The 26324-nt window shown below is 45.4% G+C and overlaps 1 protein-coding gene across 6 annotated transcripts in view; it reads left to right on the forward strand.

Moving 5' to 3' along the window:
- Nucleotides 1-26324, forward strand: part of SPOP (speckle type BTB/POZ protein) — a 75427-nt gene that overhangs the window by 28964 nt on the left and 20139 nt on the right. The window contains exon 1 of one of the 6 annotated variants that reach the window (XM_081932081.1): nucleotides 12946-12967. The exons of the other annotated variants lie outside the window; for them this stretch is intronic. The gene's annotated coding sequence lies outside the window, so the exon portion shown is untranslated. Of the gene's footprint in view, nucleotides 1-12945; nucleotides 12968-26324 lie in introns of those variants that run through there. 6 annotated transcript variants of the gene reach the window in all.

The following is a 26324-nucleotide window of genomic DNA, read 5'->3' on the forward strand; positions in this document are numbered from 1 at the left end:
AGTTTGGCTTTCCAGGCCATTCCCTGTCTTCATATTACCAGCGCGGATCTGTGAGCGCCATAAGAGCTTCTTCTTGGCACCATTTTGTTGCTGCATCACTTGCCGGAGCCGTTGCCTCAGGATTTCATCGCAACTTGGGTCTCCATTTTCTCCAACCAACCCTTTCTGGATAACGAGGTTTGGGGGCTGGAAGTTCCACCATGGCCAGCAAAGGTCTGGAGAAGGGCCTACCATCAGTAAGCACAGCAGGCCCAATCCTGCGGCCAAAGGTGTTAGTGCAGCATGCCCAACTAAAGGCAAACAGCCCAAGACAAAGAAGATGTCCAGACAGAAGAGAGGCTGGCTGAGAGGCGCCAGAGAGCCCTAGAAAAGCAATTTTAGAAGGCTCGGAGCAACCAGGGGCTTGAAAAGGATCTCGCTCTGCCTGCTGAGGCTCCTGCTAACCCCTCCATTTTAGGTCTTCCACCAGAAGAATCTCCATCTGTAGTAGAGGGCGATTTTGGGTTCTCCCCTAAACCTAGGGCATCTCCCAGATCCTTAGACTCATCTCTAGAGGAGGAATACATGGAAGAGGCTTGTTCCCTATTGGAAGAGGGAATTCATCCTCCTGGGCCTATAGCTAGGGATTTGCCCCAGAGCCAAGATTCCACTCCTGAGCTATCCCCAGCTATGAAGGAGGTGATTGCAAGGGCTATCTCTCAGGGGATTGCTGATGGTATCCAGCAATTGGGCCTCACCTTAGCTTTCCCAGGCAGAGCCAAAGCCAAAGCGAGGGTTGCTGATATCCCACAGCAAGAGGGCAGGGTCTTCCCTCCTGCTTCCTCAGCCGTCAGCGAGGCATCTGACATGGAGGAGGGCGGTCAGGATGCCCCAGATTTGTCGGAGGACGAGAATCCGGCATCCGACATTCCCGCCTTCTCAGGGTTATTCAAGCTCTCTACGTTTCAGGCCATTCTTACCAAGGCTAGGGCCTCCTCTATTCAGATGGGGCTTCCCGCGCAATCTGATATGAATTCTACCAAACAGGGCAATAAGCTAACCGCTGGATCTCAGGATCTAGGTGCTGGGCTGTTCAAGGAGACTACCCCTCCTCAGGAGCTGGTGCCAGCTCCCCAGTTATTCCTGGACTTTACACAACGCCAATGGACCCAGCTGGGCTCCATGGCTAATCCCAGTGGGGTGGATAAGAAGCTTTATTCTATGGGAGCTGGCATGAAGGATCTCCTGAACCTTCCCCAGGTTGTTGATCCCATAGTGGCCCTAATCTCGAATTCGGTCCTCCCAGCTGATCTGCTGGAAGGACTCAAAACTTAGGATAAGAGGGCAGAGAAGGCCTGTCACAAGACTCATATGGCTACAGTGTGGGCCATGAAGACTTCCTCCTCCTCTTCCTACTTCAGTAGGGCGGCTCTATTTTGGCTGCACAAATTGCTGTCCAACCTCCCGGTTGGTGACATTAGGTCGCACCAAGATGTTAACAAAAATAATTGCAGCGAATGGGTATCCGGCCGATGCTTCGCTTAATGCCACCAAATTCTCAGCTAGAGCCCTTGCCTCCAATGTGACCTCGCGTCGCCTGCTGTGGCTTCGTCACTGGCAGGCGGACATGAAGGCAAAGTGGAAGCTTGCTTCCGCCCCATTCAAAGGCGGCAAGCTTTTTGGGGAGGCCTTGGACTCGGTTTTAATTGAGTCCAAGGATAAGCGCAAGGTCTTGCTGGCTGTTACCAAAAAGCCGGACCGGAAGGGACAGTTGTTTTTTCGTAGGCAGCCCTTTCGTAATGCTGACGCCCCTTCTTCCTCGGGGGGATACACCAGACTTTACGCCCAGACGCAGGACCGCTCCCACAAGAGGTCTTCGTTCAGGGACAAGAACAGGGCGGACTAAGTGACCATCACCGGTCCCTCCCATTGGGGGCCGTCTACAGTTGTATGCCGACCATTGGGAGGAGATGACGACAGATGCTTGAGTTCAGAACACGGTTCAGCACGGTCTAACCCTAGAGTTTCTTTTGATGCCCCCGTGGACCTTCATCCGCTGTCCCATTCCCAAATCGCCCCTCAAACACCAGTTGATGCAGGTGGAGATCAGACATTTACTGGAGGTAGCGGCCATCGAGCAGATACCCCTGGGTCAGGAGGGCAGGGAGTTTTACTCGATCCTCTTCCTGGCCCCCAAGGCATTGGGGTGTGTGTGTGAGAGAGCAATACTGGACCTCAAGAAACTCAACATCCACCTAGCATATAGGCCCTTCAAGATGCAATCGCTCCAGACCATCTTGAGTTGCATCAGGCAGGGCGATCTCATGACATCGTTCGACTTGAAGGAGGCGTACCTGCACGTCCCCATTCACCCAGGGCATCACCAGTTCTTGAAGTTTCAGTTTGCAGACCATCATTACCAGTACAGGGCCCTTCCTTTCGGCCACTCATTGGCCCCAAGGACATTCACAAACTACTGGCTGCAGTTGCAGCGAATCTCCGATCCCGACCTGTACGACTTGTCTGCTACCTGAACGACATACTCCTGCTGTCGTCACCCGTCCCACAAGGACATAGGGACCTCAATCTCACCATGCGCACCCTCGAACGGCCCAGCTTTTCCGTCAACCGGGAGAAAACTCACCTGACTCCAACCTCCAGAATTCAACATGCGGGCATGGTGACCGACTCCAACATTTGCAAGGTTTTCCTCACGCAGCAACGAGCGGACAGCATTACATCTCTTGTTCTACGCATCAGTACGTCCAGGTCAGCTTCCATCGTGACTCTATCCCAGCTGCTGGGGAAGCTGGTCTCGTGTATTGCGGTAGTTCCCTTGGCTCGAATGCACGCACGAGAGTTCCAGTAGTTCTTGCTCCCGGTTCAACGACGCAAGGCCAACAATTCCAAAAGGATTGTGAATGTCCCGCCGAGAGTCATCACATTGCTCAGGTGGTGGCAGTCGCCAGCTCTGCAAAGAGGCTCCCTCTTCAAGGATCTAGAGCACCTTGTCATAATGACGGATGCCAGCCTGTATGGCTGGGGCGCCCATTTTCAGACTCACATGACACAGGGCAGATGGTCGCCAGCAGAGCTCGCCCACAATATAAGTTGGCTGGAGCTTAGGGCAGCCAGGCTGGCGCTTCGCCACTTCTGACAACATGTCGAGGGCGCACACGTACTAATACTGACGGACAACATTGTCACCAAGGCGTACATAAACCATCAGGGTGGCGCTCAATTGAAAGCCCTGATGTTGGAGGCAGAGGCTCTCGGGCGTTGGGCCGAACACCACCTCAGCTCATAGAAGGCGGATCACATCTCCGGGGAGGAGAACATAACTGCAGACTGCCTGAGTAGAACTACGATCAGCAACTCAGAATGGCGACTTCATCCATCTCTCTTTCATCAACTTTCCAAGAGATTCGGCTTTCCGGCGGTAGATCTGTTCACCAGTTCTTCGAACACGCAGCTCCCCCAGTTCTTTTCACGATTCCAGTGCCCCGGAGTGGAAGGGGCGGACGCCCTTTGATGCCGCTGGCCTCCAGCTCTTCTTTGCACCTTCCCACCTCTCAATATCATTCTCCAGGTGATCAAGAAGATTCTGTTGGAAGGTTCCGAAGTGCTGCTGGTCGCACCCCACTGGCCGAGACGATCCTGGTTCGCCGACCTTGTCGACCTGTCAGTGACCAAATGCTGACGCATTCCTCAGGAGCAGATCTCCCTCAGCTAGGGGGCCATTCAGCACCTGGACCCTCAGTGGCTCCAGTTGGCCGTCTGGCACTTGAGGGGGACCTCCTAAGGCAAGACGATTTCTCGGATAAGGTCATCCACACCATCCAGGCATCCAGACGTCCCTCCACGGTGCGCATTTATCACACGACCTGGACGGCCTTTTCATCCTGGTGTCTGCCGTGCCGAATTGTCGCCACTGCAACAACTATTCCACAGATTCTTGACTTTGACGGATGGGATAAAGGTCTTGCCCCTAACACTCTTCAGAGCTACCAACTTACGTCCCCTGACGGTCCACTGGTACCCCACTTGGGACCTGGCGGTAGTTCTGCAGACATTGACCTCAGCTCCATTTGAACCACTTTGTTCCATCATTTTGCGCCACTTATCATTTAAGACTGCCTTTCTAATTGCAATCACTTCGGCTCGCAGAATCTCTGAACTGGCGGCCCTATCTGTCAGGGAGGACCTCTGCATTGTGCATCTGGACAGGGTCATTCTTCGTCTTGACCCTTCCTTCCTCCCAAAAGTTAACACCTTGTTTCATAGGCCACAAGAGGTGATTCTCCCTGACTTTTGCCCGCATTCCAGGCATCCCAGGGAGCGAGCCTGGCACAAACTGGACGTATGAAGGACAATACGCCTATACAGGAAGGGAACAGCCTCCTTCCGCAAGTCCGAATCCTTCTTTGTTTCCTTCCAGCCCGCTTCGATGCCCATTTCACGAGGAGCGCCACGACCTCAGCTATATAGGCAATGCAGGTGCCCATTGAGGAAATATGCAGGGCAGCGGCTTGGACCTTGCCATCCCCATTTATTTGTAACTGCAAATTGGACTCCTTTGCAGCTGCGGAGGTCTCTTTTGGGAGGAGAGTCCTGCAGCAGGTCCTGGTGGCTCCAGAACAATGAGATCTCTCTGCTTCCCACCCTGGGACTATATAGCTTGGGTATGTCCCATTCTCTCTCTCTCTCTCTCCCTCCCTCCCTCCCTCCTTCCCTCCATATATATAAATATTTAAATATTTTATTTACAACACTGTGAAGAATGCAAAATGCATCTGGCCTTGTTTAACTGATCTAGGAAACTGGAAGTGCATACTAGTCATTCATTTTGCCTAGAGAAAATACGTTTAAACTCTTATCTATATTTTTATAATATTGATATCTTTTATTTGGTAGCTTTTGAATTAGAGTGGTTTTCCAACGTATTTGCCACCATATGGAGGTCCTGAAATTCTTCCCTGTGTTTCACATAGACTGCCTCTATGGCTCAATTAATAAAACCATCTAAAAATTATACGTATCATTTGGATTGTCAAAAAGTTTAATAAAGTTAGGTTTTGATTTAATATTCTCAGTTGCAATTTGTCTTACTTTAATAAAGATTTTAGTCCCAAACAGTTGGACATTTACAAGATTACCGTATATGTATCTATTACTTTACATTTCCTCCATTACATGAAATTTACAGTAGAATTTACCATGTTAAGTTTTCTTGATATTAAATAACATTTATGAAATGTTTTCCATGAGTTTTTTTATTTTTTTGCTAAAACCAAATTTCTTCCTTTTTTATGGCAGTTGGATAAGCATAAATCATACTAGGTATGTTTTATATTTAATTCCTATATTGTTGTAAATCCATTCTAAAACGTCGTCTTCAAAATGTTGTAATTTTATTAATGTTTTTCCTTTGTCTTCTTAGACTAGGTGTGTCAAACTCAATTTTATTGAGGGCCACATCAGGATTGCATCAGGGCCAGGGTGGGTGTGGCTGAGATGGGCATGGCCAGCTTGACATCATTTATGTCGGGGGTGCCTGTGGTAGCCCAAGCACTCTGCCAATAAAAACAAGCACCCGATTCCATTTTCAGCTGCCATGTCCTCCTGCAACCCTCTGCCAGCGAAAACAGAGGTCTTTTTTTGCTGGCAGAAGCACTGCAAGGCAGTCCTTCACTGTACCCTGTGAGCTGGATCTGGCCCCCGGGCCTTGAGTTTGACACACCTGTCTTAGATGATGGATTTAGCCAAATAGGTCCACCATATATTTTTTTAAATGGGCATATTTTCTTCCGCAATTCTGATATTATCTAATTTTACTCATCATAGAAGGCATGCTAAAACATAAAGATTGAAAAAGTGACTATGTGGATTTAATTTAGGGAACCATCTTTTCCCATTTTTTTAAACATGTTTAGAACTTCTGAATATCTTTCGTTTTTAATGAACATTCCTCGCAAAAGGAAATTCCTTAATTTTTGCTAGTACTATATATACACAATCCATCTTGAATCAAGGGGCTAATTCTTCTGAATTTATCAAGCCAAAAATGTTATTGATAGAATTCTTAATGCTCTTAGCTTCGCTGCTTGGTTGCAGATATTTTATTACCCAACTAGGTAACTTCATCAATTTCATTTGGTAATGAAATATTTGCAAACAAACAGCTAGCTCAGAGAGCACCAAAAACTCCACAGTTTAGTCCTGAGCTACAAATATTATCTTCTACTGGAATGTTATTGACGTGATAAACATCATAATTAAATTTAGTACTGGAATAAAGGCCATCTTTATTAGTGTTTTATAAAGAATCTTTAATAATCCAAGATGTTTGGGAAGGAAGTGGACAGAAATATCAAACCCGAACTAAGCATCTGGAAGAAATGCATGGAACAATAATAATTTTGTTGCTGTGTATGCATTTATTAATAAAGTTTTTTCAGATATATGTAGTACTTAGAAATTTTTGTTTGGAAAAGATATAAGAAGAAAGGAAATAGAGGCTTTTCACTGCTGCTTTTGTACCAAGCTATGACAACTTTGTCCACTCTGTCATTTTCCCAACTGAATAATTAATTAATGGATTGCACCAATAAATTCTACAAGAGAATGTCAGGGTAATTGTCTGAAAGGTAAACTTGAAACAAATGTGACTCCTTTGACATGACAATAATTTTAAATACACAAATTCATCAAACTGAATGGATGTAGCAGAAGAAACTGCATTTGCAAAAGCCAAAGCAAAACTGTAACTTTAAGCTAACTGATATCTATGGCATAATTTGAATGAAGCATTTTAAGTAGGATAGTCTAAATAGGAATGCCAAAATATCTGCAGGAATTGTTCAATAGGCCAAGTACCACTGGTTATTAAATCTTAAGTTTTGTATACTCACAAAAGGCCAGTAAATATTGATTCAGTGTGTTCAGTGAAGAATTGGATTTTTTTGTTTGTTATTTATCTGTTTATTTTCATTAAATTATCAGAAACTCTTTATTAATAATATTTAGATAGGAATCAGTCCATACTGTAGGGAACAGTATTCTAGGATTCCAAATAGTTAAATGTTTGACAAACTTGTTTTCATTATTACAGGGGCAGTGGAAGAATTAGAATTTCCCAATAAGCAATTTTAAGTCAACACAATGAAAAATAGAACTTGGCAGTTGATACATAACTTGCCTTAGGTGTCCATGATCTTGTTATCCAGCTTTTCCCATTTTCGTACTTGGAAAATACTGACCAGATCTTGTCCATTTTAAGTGGTTTTATTCACAGTTTTGGAGTGGTTTTGTAAATTTTATGCATATGCATCCATGGTGGATGAGCTTTTATGTAAGTACATAGTATATTGCTTTTATGGTACTATGATATTATCATCTATGCAGTTCCTAGCTGTAATTCAGTTTCAATGATATGCTACAAATAACAGTATTGAAATGTTTTACTTGCAGGAAAATATGGTACATATGTGAGGCAGGTTTATCATTAAGATAAAATTTTTGTCTAAAGAACACATTTGTTTTCAAAAAGCTGGTGGCATAGTTGAAGTTTCTTATTATTACAATTTCATGCCTCTGAAAGATGACATGATGTCTTCATCTAACCAGGAATCTGTTACTGTCCTAGATGGTTAGTATGTTTCAGCAATGTACTGTATTTTTCGGAGTATAAGATGGACCTTTTTACCCCCCAAAAGAGGGTGAAAATCTGGGTGTGTCTTATAATCTGGGTGTGTCTTATATTCCGAATGTAGCCCTGCCCATCTTGTCCGTGCGTCGGATTTTTGGGTGGTTCCAGGCGGCGTGGATCCTCACTTCCACATAGAGTCTGATTCCCAAAGCGGCCCAGGGATTGCATTGAAAGCCTTTTGAAGGCCCCTTCAGGAGCTGCCAAGTGCTTGCCACTCCTCTGACATCCGTTGAGCTTCCTCCCACCGCAGACACGCCTTCTATTTTCTCCTGGCCAGATCCACCACCTGAAATGTGAGGATCGTGGAGGAAAGAGCTTTCAGGTGGCAGTGCCTTCCACATGCACTGTTTTTTGAATCGGGAAGGGGATCCTCCGCCTGAAAATGCTTTCCTCCACGATCCTCACGGGTATCAGAGAGGTGGCAAGGGCTTGGCGGCTCCTGAGGGGGTTGAGCCTTCTCCACTCACAACGTCTTCACTCTGAGGTCATTGCAGGTGGAGAGCAGGTGGAGGTCCTCACGCTCCGAATCTGATCGAACACAGGTAAGAGCCTATTTACGGACCTACCTTGTGGCATTAAGGGCGGCCAAACGTAGATATTGCGCTGCTCTTATTGCGTCCGCGGATAACCGCCCTGCCGCCCTGTTTAGGGTGACCCGCTCCCTCTTGTCACAGAGGACGCAAGGGGCACCCTTGCAGGGCAGAGCAGAGGAGTTTGGGGAATATCTGCAGGATAAAGTCGCTCAGATCCGGAGCGGATGGGCCCCCCTCAGTGGACCGGACGGGCCGCCAACAGCGAGTCTTGTGAGACCATCATGGGAGGAGTTTGATTCTGTTGCCCCCGAGGATTTGGATAGGTTGCGTGGACGGCTGCGACCCACCACATGTTTAATGGACCCGTGTCCCTCCTGGTTGGTACTGGCATCTTGGGAGGTGACCCGAGGCTGGCTTCTGGGCCTGGTGAATGCCTCATTGGGTGAGGGATCCTTACCAGCCGCCTTGAAGGAGGCGGTGGTGAGACCCTTACTTAAGAGGCCTGCACTCGACCCAATGGAGCTAGCTAACTATCGTCCAGTCTCCAACCTTCCGTTTTTAGCGAAGGTTGTCGAGAATGTGGTGGCGCAGCAGTTTCCACAACACCTTGACGAATCCGAGTATCTAGACTCACGCCAGTCCGGCTTCCGACCCGGGCACAGCACAGAGACAGCCTTGGTCGCGTTGGTCGATGATCTCTGGAGGGCCAGAGATAGAGGTTGTTCCTCTATCCTGGTCCTATTAGACCTCTCGGCGGCTTTTGATACCATCGACCATGGTATCCTATTGCGCCGGTTGGAGGGGATAGGAGTCGGAGGTACCGTTTTGCGGTGGTTCGGCTCCTACCTCTCCGACCGGAGGCAATGTGTGTTGACAGGGGGACAGAGGTCGACCCCGAGGCCACTCACTTGTGGAGTGCCACAGGGGTCGGTCCTCTCGCCTCTCCTGTTCAACACATATGTGAAGCCGCTGGGTGAGATCATCCGTGGTTTTGGGGTTGAGTATCACCTCTACGCTGATGATACTCAGCTGTATATTTCAACCCCAAACCACCCCAACGAGGCTGTTGAAGTGATGTCCCGGTGCTTGGAAGCCGTCGGGGTCTGGATGGGGAACAACAGACTTAAACTCAACCCCTCCAAGACCGAGTGGCTGTGGCTACCGGCACCTCGGTTCAGCCAGCTGATTCCATCGCTGGCCATAGGGGGCGAACAATTGCCCCCTGTGGAACGGGCGCGCTATTTGGGCGTCCTCCTTGATGCCCGGCTGTCAATGGATGACCATGTGGCAGCCGTGGCGAGGGGGGCGTTCCACCAGGTTCGCTTGGTGCGCCAATTGCGCCCCCTACTGGATCGGGATGCCCTACGCACGGTCACTCATGCGCTGGTGACGTCCCGCCTGGATTACTGCAACACTCTCTACATGGGGCTGCCCTTGGGACGCGCCCGGAGACTGCAGTTGGTTCAGAACGCAGCCGCGTGGGCTGTGATGGGGAGTACGAGGTACTCCCACGTAACACCTCTCCTGCGCGAGCTGCACTGGCTACCTGTGGTTTTTCGGGTGCATTTCAAGGTGCTGATTACCATCTTTAAAGCGCTCCATGGCACGGGACCTAGTTACTTGCGGGATCGCATCCTCCCACATACATCCCTGCGGCCAATTCGCTCACACAGGGACGGACTTCTCCTGGTGCCGTCCACTAGGCAATGCCAACGGGCGACACCAAGGAGTAGGGCCTTCTCTGTGATGGGCCCAACCCTCTGGAATGACCTCCCCCCCGACATTAGAACCACTTCTGACCTCCGCTCCTTCCGGCAAAAATTGAAGACTCACCTGTTCCGATTAGCAGGCCTGGCATAATTACAACTGTCCCTCCTGGCAAATGTATTATTATCTGGTTATTTTAGGGTTTTTTAATCTGTTGTGTCTGTTCTAGGGATTTTAAAAAATTATATTTATTCAGCTTTGTACAGTTCTTTTAATTGCATTTTAACCTCCTCCAAACTGTACATATTTAATTTTTTATTGTATTTTTGTGATATTCTCTATGGACTGTACACCGCCCCGAGTCCCTTCTGGGAGAGGGGGCGGTCTAGAAGCACAAATAAATTGAATTGAATTGAATTGAATTGAATTGCTGGCAGCCGCTTCCTGCAGCTCAGGGTGTGTGTGCTCTCCCTGCTGCTGCTGCTCGGCCTGAAAATGCTTTCTTTCATGATCCTCATGTTTCAGGCTGAGCAGCATCAGTGGGGAGAGCGTGAAAGTGGAGCTGCTCTTTTTTCCATGGGGCAGAAGGCTTTGAATCAAACTTGATTGTACCCCATTCCAGGTTTTAACTTCCCAATCTAGCGTCCTGAGAAATCTAACATATTTGAGCCACCTCTCATTTGCAGGAGAAGAAGGAGGGTGGCATATACAAAAGCCGCTGAGTAACTGGGAAAGAAAGCCGTGCTTTTCAGGCGGCAGTTTTCGGCAGATTGCAAGCGCAGCTTTCTTTCCCAGTTGCTGCCGCCCTCCTCCTCCTCCTGCAAATGAGAGGTGCCTCAGAGATGCTAGATTTCTCAGGACACTAGATTGGGAAGTTAAAAACCTGGAATGGGGTACAATCAAACTTGATTCAAAGGCTTTGGCTTTGGATCATTGTGCTGCCACCCAAAAATGCTGTTATAGCGATCTCTGCAGAACCCACTTCACCTGTCCCTTCTCGGGCAGTTCCAGGCAGCAGAGATCGTGGTAACAGTGTTTTGAGGTGGCAGTGAAGCGATCTCAGGAGCTTAATTGTATCCCATTCCAAGTTTTTAACTTCCCAATCTAGTGTCCTGAGAAAAGCCTCATGGAGAGGAGACTGTTCCTCTTCTCTTTCTCCCCCCTCACTTCCAATCTGCCGGATCTATCATGCAGCAAAGAGATATGGTAGCTGGGAGCCTGGCACCTGCTTTTACACCAAGACTAAGAAAGTGGGGTTTGGAAGAGGGCTGTGAACAAGCTCGGTTTTTCAAGGAGGCAGCCTTGCCAGGTTGTATTCTTTGGGCTTCCCTTTTGCTGCTCTGGCACCACCACGAGGAACCTTTAATCCAAATGGAAGGGATCCCCACCCCTCCTCGCCCAATGGGAAATTCCCGGTCGAGCGCAGCAGCCGCCATTCAGCAGCCCCCATGTGTCCTTCTCTCCTCATTGAAGAGAAGAAGTAAGACGACTGCCGCTCCTTGGGCCAAGCGGCTCTGTGTGGTCGCTGGTCAAGGGGAAGGGAGGAAAAAATAAAGCACGGAGAGATATGTTTAGTCCTGCCCTGCCGTTGTGAGGGGTAGAGAAAAGCGGATTTGAGATAGATAAAAGCTTACCCTTTAAGATGATTGAGCCCCCATACATCGCATTTTTGCTCTCCGCGGCTCCCAGAAGCACTTTGCAGACCTCCCAAACTCTCTGCATGCCTCAGTTTTCAGAGGGTTTGGGAGGCCTGCAATGTGCTCCTGGGGGCCAGGGAGGGCAAAAACTTAAATTTTTTTTTTACCTCTTTAAAATCTTGGTGCGTCTTAACTCCGAAAAATATGGTACTTCTCCTATCTCTTCTTCTGCAAAGACTTAGAGCCATTTCAAAAGTCCAGTGGTGCAGAGTATCTTGCCTATCTCTTGCATCTTTTTCTCATTCATATTCAGTGGGCTTCTTCTTTTGTTGAATTGTCTTCCTTATGAAATGATGTTTCCACTATTGGTTTTTATTGTAAGTCTCCTTCTTTTGAATAGATAAAACTTCATTTTCTCTTACAAGTTAAAATGTGAGCACTTATTCCTCCAGTCTTCTGATTTCTTTTTCAAGGGATCCTGCAAATATATGTCTGAATGTTCTAAGATAAGAACACAAATGTGCTACAAGCTTTGTAACTCATACTGGTGTTTATTCATTGGTTTTGTAAAGGCACATCATTTTAAAGGCTTATACTTCCTTTTGTTTTTTCCCTCAGGAGATATAAATTTATGGTTTAAATCATTTATTTATTAAGAAAATTGTTAATTTGCTATGGACTGCTTCATAAACTGCTCCCTGAACTCTCCTGTCCATTTATTTAGGAGTTCTTTCTAGTTTAGAGACAATGAGAATTTGGAGATGTCCAGCTCTGGATCCACAGAAAAGGAAAAATAAACCTGAGTGCTTTTGGCATATTGACAACAACTACTTTCAAACCTGCAAATGATCTTTCCTAGTTACTTTATTAGAAGGAGAATAACGTGGAGGCAAGATAGAGCCTTGAAGATAGAACCTCCCAGGTTGCTTCACAAAATATAGAGAAAATTGTCTTTCGTTTTCTGTTTACAACCAGAAAGATAAATACAGAATAACTGAAGACCTCCCACGTATTCCTACAATATAACATGGTCATGGTGAAAAGCTGAAGTTTCCAGAATCCTTTCTTTTCTCGTTCTGTTTTTCAACAATGTCTTCAAGGGCACATCTGCTTTCCATATTGAAATTTAAACTGAAACTGGGAAAGATCAAGATAATCTCTTCATCTGAGAGCTGCAGCTGGAGCGCTGCTTTTTTACCTTGACTAAGTATCAACTATCCAACACTAGCCAATAGTTATTAATATCAATCGAGAGTCTAGCAACAATTTTCCTTCATAAGGACTTTCCTTCTTCCTCCTTTTGAATTGTGGGAATTGTACCTGCAAAGAAGAAAATTGGAGGGTCATTAGAAGACAGAATCTGTAGATAGCCTTATGAATCAGACTGTTGAGCAATCTAACAGGTAAGTAGTGTCATGAACAGACCAAGAACTGTATCTTTTGCCTGCAGAATAACCAATGAACTTTTTCTTGCTGTTGAAATAGCTGTATAAAAGTTGAGCATATCGCTATCCATATCCTGTAAAAGTGTGTTACTGAATTAGGCCAGACTTTCTATCCATAGCAGCTCAAGGCCTGAAAGCACACTACTATGGGTCTTAATAGAACTAACCGGATATTGTTTGTCTTTAGTATCTGGGTGTTGCCTCTGAACTTTCAAGTTCCTTTAGTTATTGTGCTTAATAGTTATTGATTGACTTGTTTGTCAATGGAAAGGGAGATCAAGTGACAAGCTTCCATATTTTTTTGCTTTGCCAAGCTAAGTCTGGCAGGGAAGAAAATATAATTCCTTCTTTGGATGGGCAATCTTTATCCCTTTATTCTACTTTCAGAAAGAATGTGCAGCAGACTGCTGTCTACCCTGCAAACATTTGCTAAACAGACTCATTACAATAATTCATCCATTTGTGAGTCAGTCTTTGGGACAAGTTGTTAAGCAGCAGATTCTACAACTATTATAGCTTCAGCTATGTTCAGACGTCTAGCATTTCCTGAATTTCACCTTTTGGCTGTAAAAAAGGGTGAAATTGTGGAAAGAAAAAAGAAAAAAAGGAAAAGGGGAATGATGAAATGCAGATTCCAAATGCCTCTATAATAAGAAGGTATTTCTTTTCTCTTCACTCAGCCAGATCTCAATAAAGATGGTCAGTGCTGTCATTCAGGATTAAATCCTATATAAGCATATTTTAGGAGCAGCTGAATTTGAAGTTACAAAGCACTGCCTTTAGGTTGGTGTCCTACTTTGACTTCCCGGGTTAGGAGGCCACCTGAAAGTAAGGGAAGTCAGCCTATATCCTGCCCACTTTTTCAGCCAGTGCCTCAACTGCCACCCTCCCATCAAATCTCTTCCACTCACCTATCATTGATATATGTTCCCCATCTCACTCTATCTCATAGTCCCAAGCAATTAACGAAATAAAAAAAATGAAGCAGTTCTGTCATCTCTTTATTGTCCTCTATTGCTTAGACATAAAATCCATCCAAGAAGTCTTACTGAAGAGGATCTGAGGCTCCTTTTGTAATTAGGAAGCAGATGATGGTAACTCTGTAGGTCTAGTCCTATAATGAGAACTGGCAGGGCAATTGTTAGCGTCACAATCTGTCTAAAAATGGTTGCTTGGGTAATATTTCTCAAGAGCTTGAGAATTGGAAGATAGTGTGGCATTAGTTTTGAAAAAGGGACCTAGAAAAACCCAGAGAATTACAGGCTGTTTAGGTTAGTGTGTCTTCTATATAAATTGCTAGAATAAGTGTTTCTGAAGAAAAATCATGGATTCTACAAAAATAAATCTAGAGTGACCAAACTTTTTGAGATTTTGAAAGTGTTTATATACAATTGGATGAAGATAATTCCATCAGAACTGTATACTTGAATTTCCAAAAAGCCTTTGATAAAGTTCCTTGTTGAAATCTAATGGCTTTAGGAGCAGTGCTTCTGTGCTTCCAGGACAATCACTTTCCTTCTACCATGTTTATCTTCTCAACAACAGGAGAAGGACTACATTGACTTCCAACTATTTCTGTTTGACCCATCTTCAGATTTGCCCCTTACAAGTTTGGTACATGCACACCATCTCTTTAAATTCAGTTATCACATAGTTTTGTATCTTTCTTCAACTTTGTGTCAATAATTAACAGATAATCTTATCAAGGCTTGGCTGTACCTTTGTGTTTCCTCTCTGATATATGTCTGATATTACTGATATTTCCATATCCAAGAAGGGAATCCTTATTCCAAGGAGCTTATTCTGTTCTGGGAGCATTGCAGAATGGCTGGATCTATTAATGGTTTTAGGGCATTCAAAGTTTTTGAAAACTTCCTCTGAGATCAAACTGCCCAGATTGCATTAGCCAATGCTATGGTTATCTAGTCAATAAAAAAAAATTGATGTAAAATCTGCTTCATTTTTACATCTCACTTTGTAGATGTGGCCCTGATGTATTCCTCATTTCATTTTTATTTTGGCATACTATAGACAATAGACCATAAGTGTTCTGATTGACCAGCTCAACTGTACCCAGTCAGTCACTCATGAATGAAGACTTCAGTTCACAGCTGTTTTTTGTACCAAGTGCCTTTGTGAGCCAAGCCACGTATTGATTAAGATATTGGTCCAGGAGTGTAGAGACACAGATTCTAGTCTATCCTCTCTGTATTTCTCTCAATCAAACCTATCTCAAAGTCTGTTGGGGGAAAATGGAGGGGGCATTATGTAGGCACCTTGAGCTCCTGTGGGAGACTCTTCAACTAGGCTGGAGAGAGAGAGAGATCAAGAGGAGCTGAAATTAATGTCAGGAAAAAGCAACCAGAACCACTTGTGAAGAGTCTCAACAATATTTTATTACTAGTTGGCATTCCACTATAGCTCTTGTACAAAAGACTGGCTATAACTCACAAAAACAAATAAACACTGAGGTTGATCTTGTCTCAAAATCTTGACAGCCAAACTAAAGGAGGTCTTCTTGGCTTGTTACAAGGCCTTCGTAAGAGCTTTTTACACAACTAGGATTAAAACCTTTGTCAAATTTCACAAAAATAAAAACTTCCTTCATGGTATTATCTATTTGCCAAACAGTTATTTTGGCTTAGCATCTACTTGCAGTCCATGTTATTATCTTTGTCTTTCCTACCAGAGGAATACAGTGTTTGAGACGACAGTCCTTTTTAAAAAGATCAGTTTATGTCTATGAGACTTTACATATAATAAACTAAATACTATCACCATCCTTTCTGTTGAATTGCAAAAACTTTGGTGAGAATTTTTGCAGCTAAACTACTTGATGTGATCGTCTGTGAATTCATACATCTTGCCCACCTACCTCATGGTGTTAGTGATGTCTGTGTTCCTACAGTGTAGATCTCATAGGAACTGAGTATTCCAGAAGTGGCAATCTCTAGTCACGTAACAAGGAAGGTGGGACTCTGGTAGATTCTGAGCAGTCTCTTTCCAGAAGCATACTTGTATGTATAAATCCATAGGTGGAATTCAAATAATTCCAGTTATAGGTAAATAATTAGCTTTTCCAATATAGGAAAGGTCTAACTACTTACACCCTGTACTTATGTTCTAAATCTTTGAATTGGGGCAACATGATATTAAGGAGCACATTTGCCAAGCTACTGGTTCTGTGTTTATTGGATCTGTTATATTATGGCATCATTAATTTAAAGTAGATAGCTGCATATTTAAAGATAAAAAATTGAGCAAGATGATGAAGATACTAGTTTGGACTAAATTATGCACCGCCAAGCGGTCTGTGCTGGAAATAGTTTGTTGTCAATTTTAAGGGAAATAAAAACATATAAAACTGGCATAAAATAGGGAATTATGTTGGCTAATTGACAACAATATAGCAGGGCAGCTTTTTGGTTGGAGTTGGAAAATCCCATGTGCCTAAATTCCTGTCATACTGGACTATCTCATATTTTTTCCAATCCTGGTTATTTTAGTAGTGAAATCTAGAAACAGACATATTGAAAGGTAACTGCAGAATTTTTTTTTTAGTTTTTTAAGTTTTCTAGTTCATCAAGTCAACCTTTTGAGGTGTTTTTTAAAAAAATGTATTTATTCATTCATTACTTTTTTTGTGATGACACAAAACTGTTTATCCCAAGCACATTTGAACTTAGTTAATGTTGATTGACTACCTGTACTGGAAATTGGATCCAAGCTTCCACTACTATTTCTGTGACGTAATACTTTCTAACATTATTTCTGAACTTCCCTTCTGTCAATTTGGGGTTATGCCCTTGTGTTCTTGATTTTTGCTTAATATTTAAAATACGGCCTTCTAGAATCTGTTCTTCTCCATAGTGAGGGAGAGGAGTATCCAGACTGGGTTAACCTTGTCCTCTCATTGATTGGACTGAGTCAGATAAGCTCTTTGGGAACGCCCACTGGTCACCAGGTGCTACCCAGTTATTGACTCAGTCCACTCACTGGACGGTTGACCATTCTGATACTCCAGAAAAAAATTCAAATCAAAGCAAGGAAAAGGTTTGGATTCGCGAATTTTGCCTCTCAGTGCCGCGTTATATCTGATCCCAGCAAGGACTGCCACAAGCCCCCCTGGGACGGCACGCTGCCCTGGCCACTGAGTGAGACCGGAGTTACTCAGTGAGGACTGTTGCCGGGCAAGCAGGAAAAGAGGGCACAAGCCTCCTGGAGGCAAGCCCTGCCACGGAGGTTTGCCAGATGCAGGAGCGCTCCGCTCCGCCTCTCCCCTCAGGGGTTGAGCAGTGAAACGCAGCCTTCCCAAGCGCCGCGGAGCGGCCGCGCTCCCTCCATGTGGCCAGAAGAGCCGAAGAGGAGATCCCTAGCCACAGCAGCACCAGACAGAGGCAGGAGGCTCGGAATCAAGCGGCAAGGGTGCGCGGCAGCTCCGGAAGGCCCCAGCGGCTAGGTGAGCATTTTAAAAGTCGCGCCCTTTCTTTTAAGCCGCGCGGCACCATTTTGAAGCCGGGAGCAAATGTGGTCCAAGATGGCGGCGCCCAGCAGTCCGAGGAAGAAGGAAGCCAGGCAGCTGCTAATCCAGCCAGCAGCCCCACCGGAGGGGCAGAAGAGCATCCAACCAGGTCAGTGGCCTTCCCAGAGACTGTCCATAGGAGGGGGGGAGGAAAGGCTAAATCAAAACAGAAGCACCTCTCCCCCAGGGCAGATCCAAGGGAAGGAGGGGCAGAAACCTCCCAAGCCTCCTTCCAAGTACGAGAGCGAAGGCATCAGACCTTGGAAAGGCTCTGCAAGAAGGCAAGCGGTCACAAGAGCACCCAGGCATGGGCACAGAGGGGCAGGCTCCAGGAACTCCCTCCCCCATTGGAGCCACAGAGGAGAACCCAGCCATTAAAGCTAGGATCCCTATAGACACCTCTGGCCTTTGGGGCCCTGCTCAGGGGGAGCAATCCCCCTCACTTTCTGCAGTGGGAGCAGCCCTGCCCACAGGATCTCCAGGCCTGGGCATTCCTCTGGCACAGGGAGGCATGAGCCAGCCCCCTCCCATAGGGGCACCCAATTTCCAGGAGATGATGATAAGGGCCTTTCAGCAATGCATGGCAGCGGTATTCCAACAGCCACAGCCACAGGGGGCCCCTCCTTCCCCTCCTAGGGCCCGGGACTACCTGGATGTCCAGGAGGAAGACCTTCCCAGTTCCTCAGCCTCATCCCAGGAGGACAGCGACCTGGAAAGTGAGGAGAGAGAGATCAGGGAGAGCAAGCTGTCTGATGATGAAGGCATGAAGGCATGCCGCCTCCCAAGCTTACATTCACTGGGTTGTTCCAGCCTTCACTGTTCTGCTCTTCAAGGCCAAGACAGCTCCCGGGGTCAAGACTCTGGCTACTTCTTTCGGAGTCAGGACTCCTCTAGGGGATCAGAGGCGGGGTACTCAGGGAACAGGCAGTACCAGGGGGGATTCTCTGCCAGGCAGAGATACCCAGACAGGCAACAGAGAGGCAGGCAGCAAAAGCGGCCCTTTCGAGGGGGCGGAGGAGGCAGAGGGGGCGCTCCTTCCACAAAAACTAAGTCTAGGTCCAGCTATCCTCCTATCAGGGGGCGCTTGGCGTCCTTCGCCGACCGCTGGGACCTCTCCTCCGATAGGTGGGTGCAGAACACCATCAGGCATGGCCTTTTGCTAGAGTTTCTTTCCAACCCCCCGAGTTTTTTCCGGATATGTCCAGTCTCTAACAACCCAACCCGGGGGTTGCTGATGCAGGAGGCCATCCAACACCTGTTGGAGATTAGAGCCATTCAGCCTGTGCCTCCAGAGCAGCAGGGTCAGGGGCACTACTCCATCCTTTTTGTCATTCCCAAGGCTTTGGGGGGCTGGAGAGCGATCCTGGATCTGAAGCGCCTGAACCGCTCTATTCGATATAGGAGGTTCAAGATGCACTCTCTGCACTCCATATTGGAAGGGATTAGGCAGAGGGACCTTCTAACATCCATGGACCTCACGGAGGCCTACCTGCACATTCCCATTGCCAGGGAGCATCGTAGATATCTCAGGTTCTGCTACCTGGGGCACCACTTTCAGTACCGGGCCCTGCCCTTTAGGCTGTCTTTGGCCCCTAGGGTATTCACTAAGTCATGGCGGCTCTGGCAGCACACCTGAGACAGGTACCGGTACGTTTTCAATGTTACCTAGATGACCTGTTATCATAGTCATCTTCCTTTGAGGGTGCCCTAAGGGACTTAGATATCACCATGAAAGTTCTGAGAGACCACGGGTTTTCGATGAACATGGCCAAGAGGCTCCTCCACCCCTCTACTAGCCTGATCCACCTAGGGGCCCTAATAGATACCCAGGCAGGCACGGTCTATCTGTCACCAGAAAGACAGATAGTCCTCAGGCAGCTAGTCACCGTGGTAGCCAGGGAGCAGAGGGTATCCTTAGCCATCCTTTCCAAACTGCTGGGTACCATGGTCTCAGCCATTGGCATCGTCCCGTGGGCTCGCCTCCACACTAGAGTCCTCCAATGGTTCCTTTTACCTTTCCAGCAGAGGCGCATGAGCTGCTCTCAGTCCAAGGTACTTCTTCCAGCAGAAGTCACCCGATCCCTGTCTTGGTGGAAGAACAGGGAAGGTGGGTAAATCATTGTGTTTGAAATAGCTTGAGCATTGCGCAGTTGGAATATTCTTCTTCCACACCCTAAGAAGAGTTCTGGTGGCACAATGGTTAGAATGCAATATTGCAAGCAAACTCTGCCCACAGAATGGAGTTCGATCATAATGGGGCTTAAGGTTTACTCAGCCTTCTATTGTTGGCGGCAATATGCTGACATCGTAATGCCCAGAGACTGCTGTAAAGCACTATGAAATGGTATATAAGGCTATGTGCTAGGTGCTATTTTTTTTGAGAAGCTGTTTTTGTATGATTGTAAAAGCCAACAGTGAAACATTAAGGAAGAAAATATGAATCAAATAAATGTTTACTTATATTAGGTACCAAAGATGTTTACATTTGTTCCTCACTTGAAGATGTGCTGGTTCTCTTTTAATACATTATCGCCCTTTCTGTCAACAATAAAGTACGGTGTTTCTATAGACTCTCAGCTCAGAGACCATCCAGTTGCTTTGCAATTGAGTCCCATTCAGATTGGCATAAATGCTTCAAATTGAAAGCCTGTATACTAAAGTATCTGTAGTAAATGGGTATGTGAGTATAGACAATCACTATAACTGCATTCTTGATCTAGAATTTTTCTGTGAATTTTATGCCCAGATATAAAATATTGCCCAAATATAGGCAATTATTTGCTTTCAGGGTATTTTTGATTGCAGCTCCATCATAGCTGGTAAACATTACTATAGATGCTGTACTGTACTATGCTATAGAATTTTAGGGCTGCAATCCAAATTGCTGTGGGTGACTGGCTTTCACATTGCACATTTAACTGTGTTTTTTTTAAACAAGCCTGCTTCGTTTATAATGCTAATTTAAAATGAAATAATCACTGAGTTAAAGTCAGATAAACATTATGGCTTAGTGTAGGCATCATTTTTTTGTATTGTATGTGTGTTAGGATTTGGAATGGAGAACAGTCACTTACAAACAAACTGTGTTCTGGTACTTATAAAGATTTTCAGTCATTATTGGAACTCTTTGTCAGCACCATGAAACACTTGGAACCTTGGATGTACAAGGAGATTAACCTCTGAGCTTATACAAGTTTTGTTCTTCATTGCTGAATCACAGCAAGTGTCCATAAATTGTATATCATAATGTTGTATAAAAGCTAAGACTGCTGCTTTAGAAGTGTTCTCCACAGGAAAAATCAAATTAATGATTCTTTCAAAGTTGTCATACCCTAATGTAATAGTATATAAAAACTTGTTGTTTTCTCTCTCTCTCTCACACACACACACAGAGGGAGGGGGGAGGGAGAGAGAGAGCATGCGAAGGGAGGGGGGGAGAAACAAAACATGATGTTAATCTCTCTGTGCTAGGCTAATCTTGATATCTGCAGTGTTTCTGAAAGCTTTGTTGCCTTTTGAAAAATCTATTCAATTTTCTTTTGGCAATACAGAGTTGTATTGATAATACTCTTATTGTCTTACTGGCTACAGTCTGTGCAGATTTGTTCTGTTATGTTTTTTAACACCTTCTGTTGACATTGATTTTTTTTTTTACAGTTTGCTGAGAGATACCCATTTTATTGATGTATTTTTTCATGAAGTTATGTAAATTAGCAATTGTCAAAACTCAGTTTTATATAAATATTTTTTCACTGATATCAGTAAATCCATCCTGTAGTGAAATCAGATACTGAATCTTCCATTAGATTTCATCTGTAGTCAGCCTCCTCATTGGCAGCAAAGATGTTGATGGAGGAACGAAGAGGCTGGTTTTGGAAAATCAGAAGCTTCTAGTGTAAAAGGGAATTATATTTACTCTCTGAAATTGACTATAGAAAAGTCAGGTTAAAGTTGTTGGATCCCTGTTTGTCTTTTTTGAAAGCACTTCCTCCCTATTCAGGTTCTGTTTTGCAAAATGAAAATAATCATGACCTGTTTCACAGGGTTATTATGAAGGTAAATAGGATGAATACTTTAAAGCACCTGATATAGCAAGCATTGTGCAGTCGGCAATTTAATTTCATACTGTGCACGGAATAGTCAAGATATAAATAACTTATTTGAAATGGGATGCTCTTTCTTTTGAAAACTCAGAATGTTATTTTGGTTATATCCTTAGATTTAGACATTAGCTTTAGATGCCAAAATGCTTCTCACCAACTTCATTGGCTTTACTGGAACTACAGTATCTGGAAATAGTATGTAAGGTTTCAAACATTTTATCTGATGACTGTTATGACTTAATTATTGATTTGCAGAGTGGTTAAAAGCAGAATGGAAATTTGTTTGGGTCAGACTATGCCCCTGGTCAGATATTGGCAAAAATGAAGTACACATTTAAATATGTTTCAATTAGTTAACATTAATGATCCATCTATTAAATGTTACTCCTTTGATTGCCCTCATCTTCTTCCAGTTTCCTTGACCATATCTTGTTTGAGACAGGCATCAGAGGTGCCTGAAGATAAAACAGACAGACACCAGAAGGAGGATCAATTTGGTACCCTAAAATTGTAGAATTTGCCCATTACAGTTTTCTCTTTTTTATATGCGGGGGATATATCTATTTCACTAAGGTTTCCATGTTATTTATTTTTTATACCCAATTTCTCACTTTTCAACCTTTGCTGTTTTATAGGATTATTTTTACAATGTTTAACTGAATTGTATTGGTTTAGTACAATTTTATTGTAAATTTATTGCAATTGCTTTTAATGAAGTTAGTTTTTCAAGCACAAGAGAATCCTGACTGATAAGGCATCAACGCTTCTTTATAACTAAAAATGAGTTTTCCTCACATTAAGCATTAATCATAACAAATATCAACTTAGAAGCAGGAACAGGAACGGGCCCTAAATATGATATGCCTGTCTGTCTCTTCTTTGGCCGAAAGTTACTATTGTCTGATTCTGCAGCAAGCTCCTGATTCTTTGGAAGTAAATTCATTCCTTTGAGACCTATATCCTTGGCGGTACAAAGAGAGGCAGAAGTTGATAACCTTCAGGGATAAGGTAGCCGATCTCAGTCTCTGATGCCTTCAGCAGCTGTGATGCCTCTGCAGTTCTAGAAGTGATTTGGAAATCTTCAAGGAGGAGCAAAAGGATCCCTTCCACAGTATTTAAAGGATGAAGAGGTAGCTCTTCCTCTCCATCCCCAGGGACTAAAGAAATAGCACAGTGTGCTGGGCATGCTATGTCCATGATACATTTGTTTGCTTAATTTCTATAGCCTCTCATATGAATCAATGACACTGGGCATCTTAAAATTCAAAAAAAGTATTACAGTCAAAACACTAAAAACACTTTTAAAACAATAAACAATAAAAACACTCAAAATAAATATACATAGCAGCAAGATACTTGGTCAGTTAACAATACAGCCAGAAAACTGGACCTTTAACACCTTCAGCACTCCAGGCTCTGGAACATAGCCAGGGTTTTAGAGCCTTAAGAAAATTGAATAGTGTTAGAGCCATTCTAATCTCTGAAGGAAGGATGTTCCATAGAAAAGGGGCTACTACAGGAAAAAGCCCTTGTCCCACCAGCTGACACTGGCTGATGAGATCTGCAACATGCCTATTCTGCTAGATTGGGTTGGATGAGTAGAGACTCTTGGGAAAAGTTGATTCCTGAGATAACCTGATCCGAAGCACTGTAAGATGACCACCAGCACCTAGAAATAAACCAGTAACCAATGCAGCTCATCCAGAATTGGTATGACGTGTGCCATATATCTAACCCCTTTCACTACCCACCAGAATACTCTTCAGGAGCAGCCCCATGTAGAGTGTGTTGCAGTACTCTAAAGAGGTTACAAGGGCATAAATTACTCTTTGCCCAGGTAGGATACAACTGGCATACCACTTGAAGATGTGCAAAGTCCCTCCTAGCTGTAACTTCCACCTACTCTTTGAGAAGGAGTTGCGAGCCTAGGAGGACCCCCAGCTTGCACACTAGGTTTGTCAGGGTGCTGCAACCCCATCCAGGAAAACTAAATGAAAGAACCTTGTTTCTGGAGGATCCAAATATCCACAGTCAATCTGTCTTGCTAGGTTGATCTGGAGCCCATCCAGTCCCCCAACAGCCTCCAGACACTGAGATAGGGCATCCATAACATAACTCAAAGAGATGTAAAGTGGCTATCATCTGCATATTAATGATACCTCACCCCAAATTAATGTATCATCTCATCTAGCAGCCTCAGATGAATGTTAAATGGAAGAGGAGAAAGAACAGAGGCACCCCGCAAAGAAGGGCCATTGTCTGAAGTTCTATCTCTGTCAATTCCAATTGGAACTGGCCTGGGAGGTTGAAAGAGAATCAGCACAATACATTGCTGCCCAGCCCCAATGACTGAAGCTGACTCTGAAAGATACCATGATTGATGGTATCAAATGCCACTGAGATGTCGAGAACAGCCAAGATGGATGCACTACTTCTGTGCCGCTTCCACTAGAGGTCTCACACTAGCACACCCAATGCTCTCAGTCCAAAACCCAGGCCTGAATTCCAATTATTTATTAATTACTATATATTATTGAAAGTGGTCTAATTCTAAATAATCTGCCTCATGCAGGTTTCTCTGAAGCTGACATGTGGCCATCTCTTTACCACCTTCCCTAGAAAAGAAAGATTGGAGACCAGATAAAATCTGTCCTGTCTACCTGAGTTAAGGAATGGTCCTTTGAGGAGGGTTGCACCCAACCCCTTTAAGGGCTGGCAGGAAAATTCCCCCTCTCAAGCAGGAGTTAACTATCACCCAGACCCACTAATCTATCTTCTCCTGCATGACCTAAATTAGCCTAGAGAGGCACAGATCTAAACACCATTGCGAACTAGTAGTGGAGAGGGCCCTGTCCACTTCCTTGGGTTCCAGGGATTCATCTCATCTTGCAAAATGTAACTCCCGCCACCTCAGTTGACTCTACTATAAGACGAGTCCAACATAGAATGAATGCAACCAACTTTGTCTGCCTAATACACAGCATATTCTTCACAACAACACTTTAGGTCAGCGGTTCTCAAATAGTGAGGCGCGCCCCCCTGGGGGGGCGCGAGGCTCCATAAAGGGGGGCGCGAAGGCTCCCTTTCCATCTGGGTGCAACGGCGGCGGCGTGGGCGAGGCATAATATATCCCGCCTGGAAGTGGCAGCACTTCGGGCTGTGGATTTTCATTGGAGCCGCGGGCTGGAGCTGTGCAAGAAGCTTGCTCGGGCGGGGGTGGGAGGGAGGGAAGCATGGCTGTCCCAGGCTTCCCTCCCTCCCCCCCCCCAGCCCAAGCAGACTGATGAGTCTCTGAGCAGTCCCCAGCGCTGCCACTTCAAGCCGGGATATATTCTGCCATGCCCTCGGCGGCGTCTTTATGCAGGTAGCTCGCCTCCCCGCCAGCAGCTCCACCGCCAGCATTCCGTCTGGAAGCGGAAGCGCAACAGCCGCTGTTGGGGAAGGGACAAAGGGGCGGCGGTCGCCCGATCTTGCCACCGCCACCCCTTCGCCCCTGGTAACGGCGACTGTTGTGCTGCTGCTTCCAGCTGGGATGCTGGAGGAGCTGCTGGCAGGGAGGGAGGGAAGAAAGGGAGGAGGGAGTAAGGATAGACAAGCAAGAGGGAAAGAGGAAAGAAGGCAAGCAGGCAGGAAGGAGGCAGAAGGAAGGAGGGAAGAATGGAACTGGAAGGGAGGCAGGGAAGGAGGGAGGGAGAAAGGAAGGATAGGAGGATAGGGAAAGAGGAAAGAAGGCAGGCAGGCAGGGGGAAAGAGGAAGGAGGGAACTGGAAGGGAGGCAGGAAGGAAGGGAAGGAGGAAGGGAGGGTGGAAGGAAGGATAGACAAGCAAGAGGGAAAGAGGAAAGAAGGCAAGCAGGCAGGAAGGAGGCAGAAGGAAGGAGGGAAGAATGGAACTGGAAGGGAGGCAGGGAAGGAGGGAGGGAGAAAGGAAGGATAGGAGGATAGGGAAAGAGGAAAGAAGGCAGGCAGGCAGGGGGAAAGAGGAAGGAGGGAACTGGAAGGGAGGCAGGAAGGAAGGGAAGGAGGAAGGGAGGGTGGAAGGAAGGATAGACAAGCAAGAGGGAAAGAGGAAAGAAGGCAAGCAGGCAGGAAGGAGGCAGAAGGAAGGAGGGAAGAATGGAACTGGAAGGGAGGCAGGGAAGGAGGGAGGGAGAAAGGAAGGATAGGAGGATAGGGAAAGAGGAAAGAAGGCAGGCAGGCAGGGGGAAAGAGGAAGGAGGGAACTGGAAGGGAGGCTGGAAGGAAGGATAGACAAGTAAGAGGGAAAGAGGAAAGGAAGTATGTGACTACGGTGGGAGACGAGGAAAGACCGGTGTGCTATGTTATGCAGAGGTGTACTTATAACAATTTTATAGACAAATTATACTATTTACAGTCGCGCGGGGGGGGGGGGGGGCGAAATGTTTTCTTCTTCCTAGGGGGGGCATGACAGAAAATAATTGAGAAGCACTGCTTTAGGTGAACTTCAGTATTGCATATCAACCAAAACAGGAACACTGGCAACTAGTGGCAGATGCAACAAGGATGAAAAAATAGTTACATTTTGCAACCTTCACAGTAACGAGGTAAGCCTTAATAATGACTCTAGCTCAAATAAATTTGCTTTCCTGATGCCAAGGTTACAGACATCACAAACAATTTAGTTCAGACGTGGACATTTTATGACCTCCAGGCATCATCTGGCCCTTTGG

Source organism: Natrix helvetica, assembly GCF_964273705.1.
Source record: "Natrix helvetica genome assembly, chromosome: Z".
Lineage (NCBI taxonomy): Eukaryota > Metazoa > Chordata > Lepidosauria > Squamata > Natricidae > Natrix > Natrix helvetica.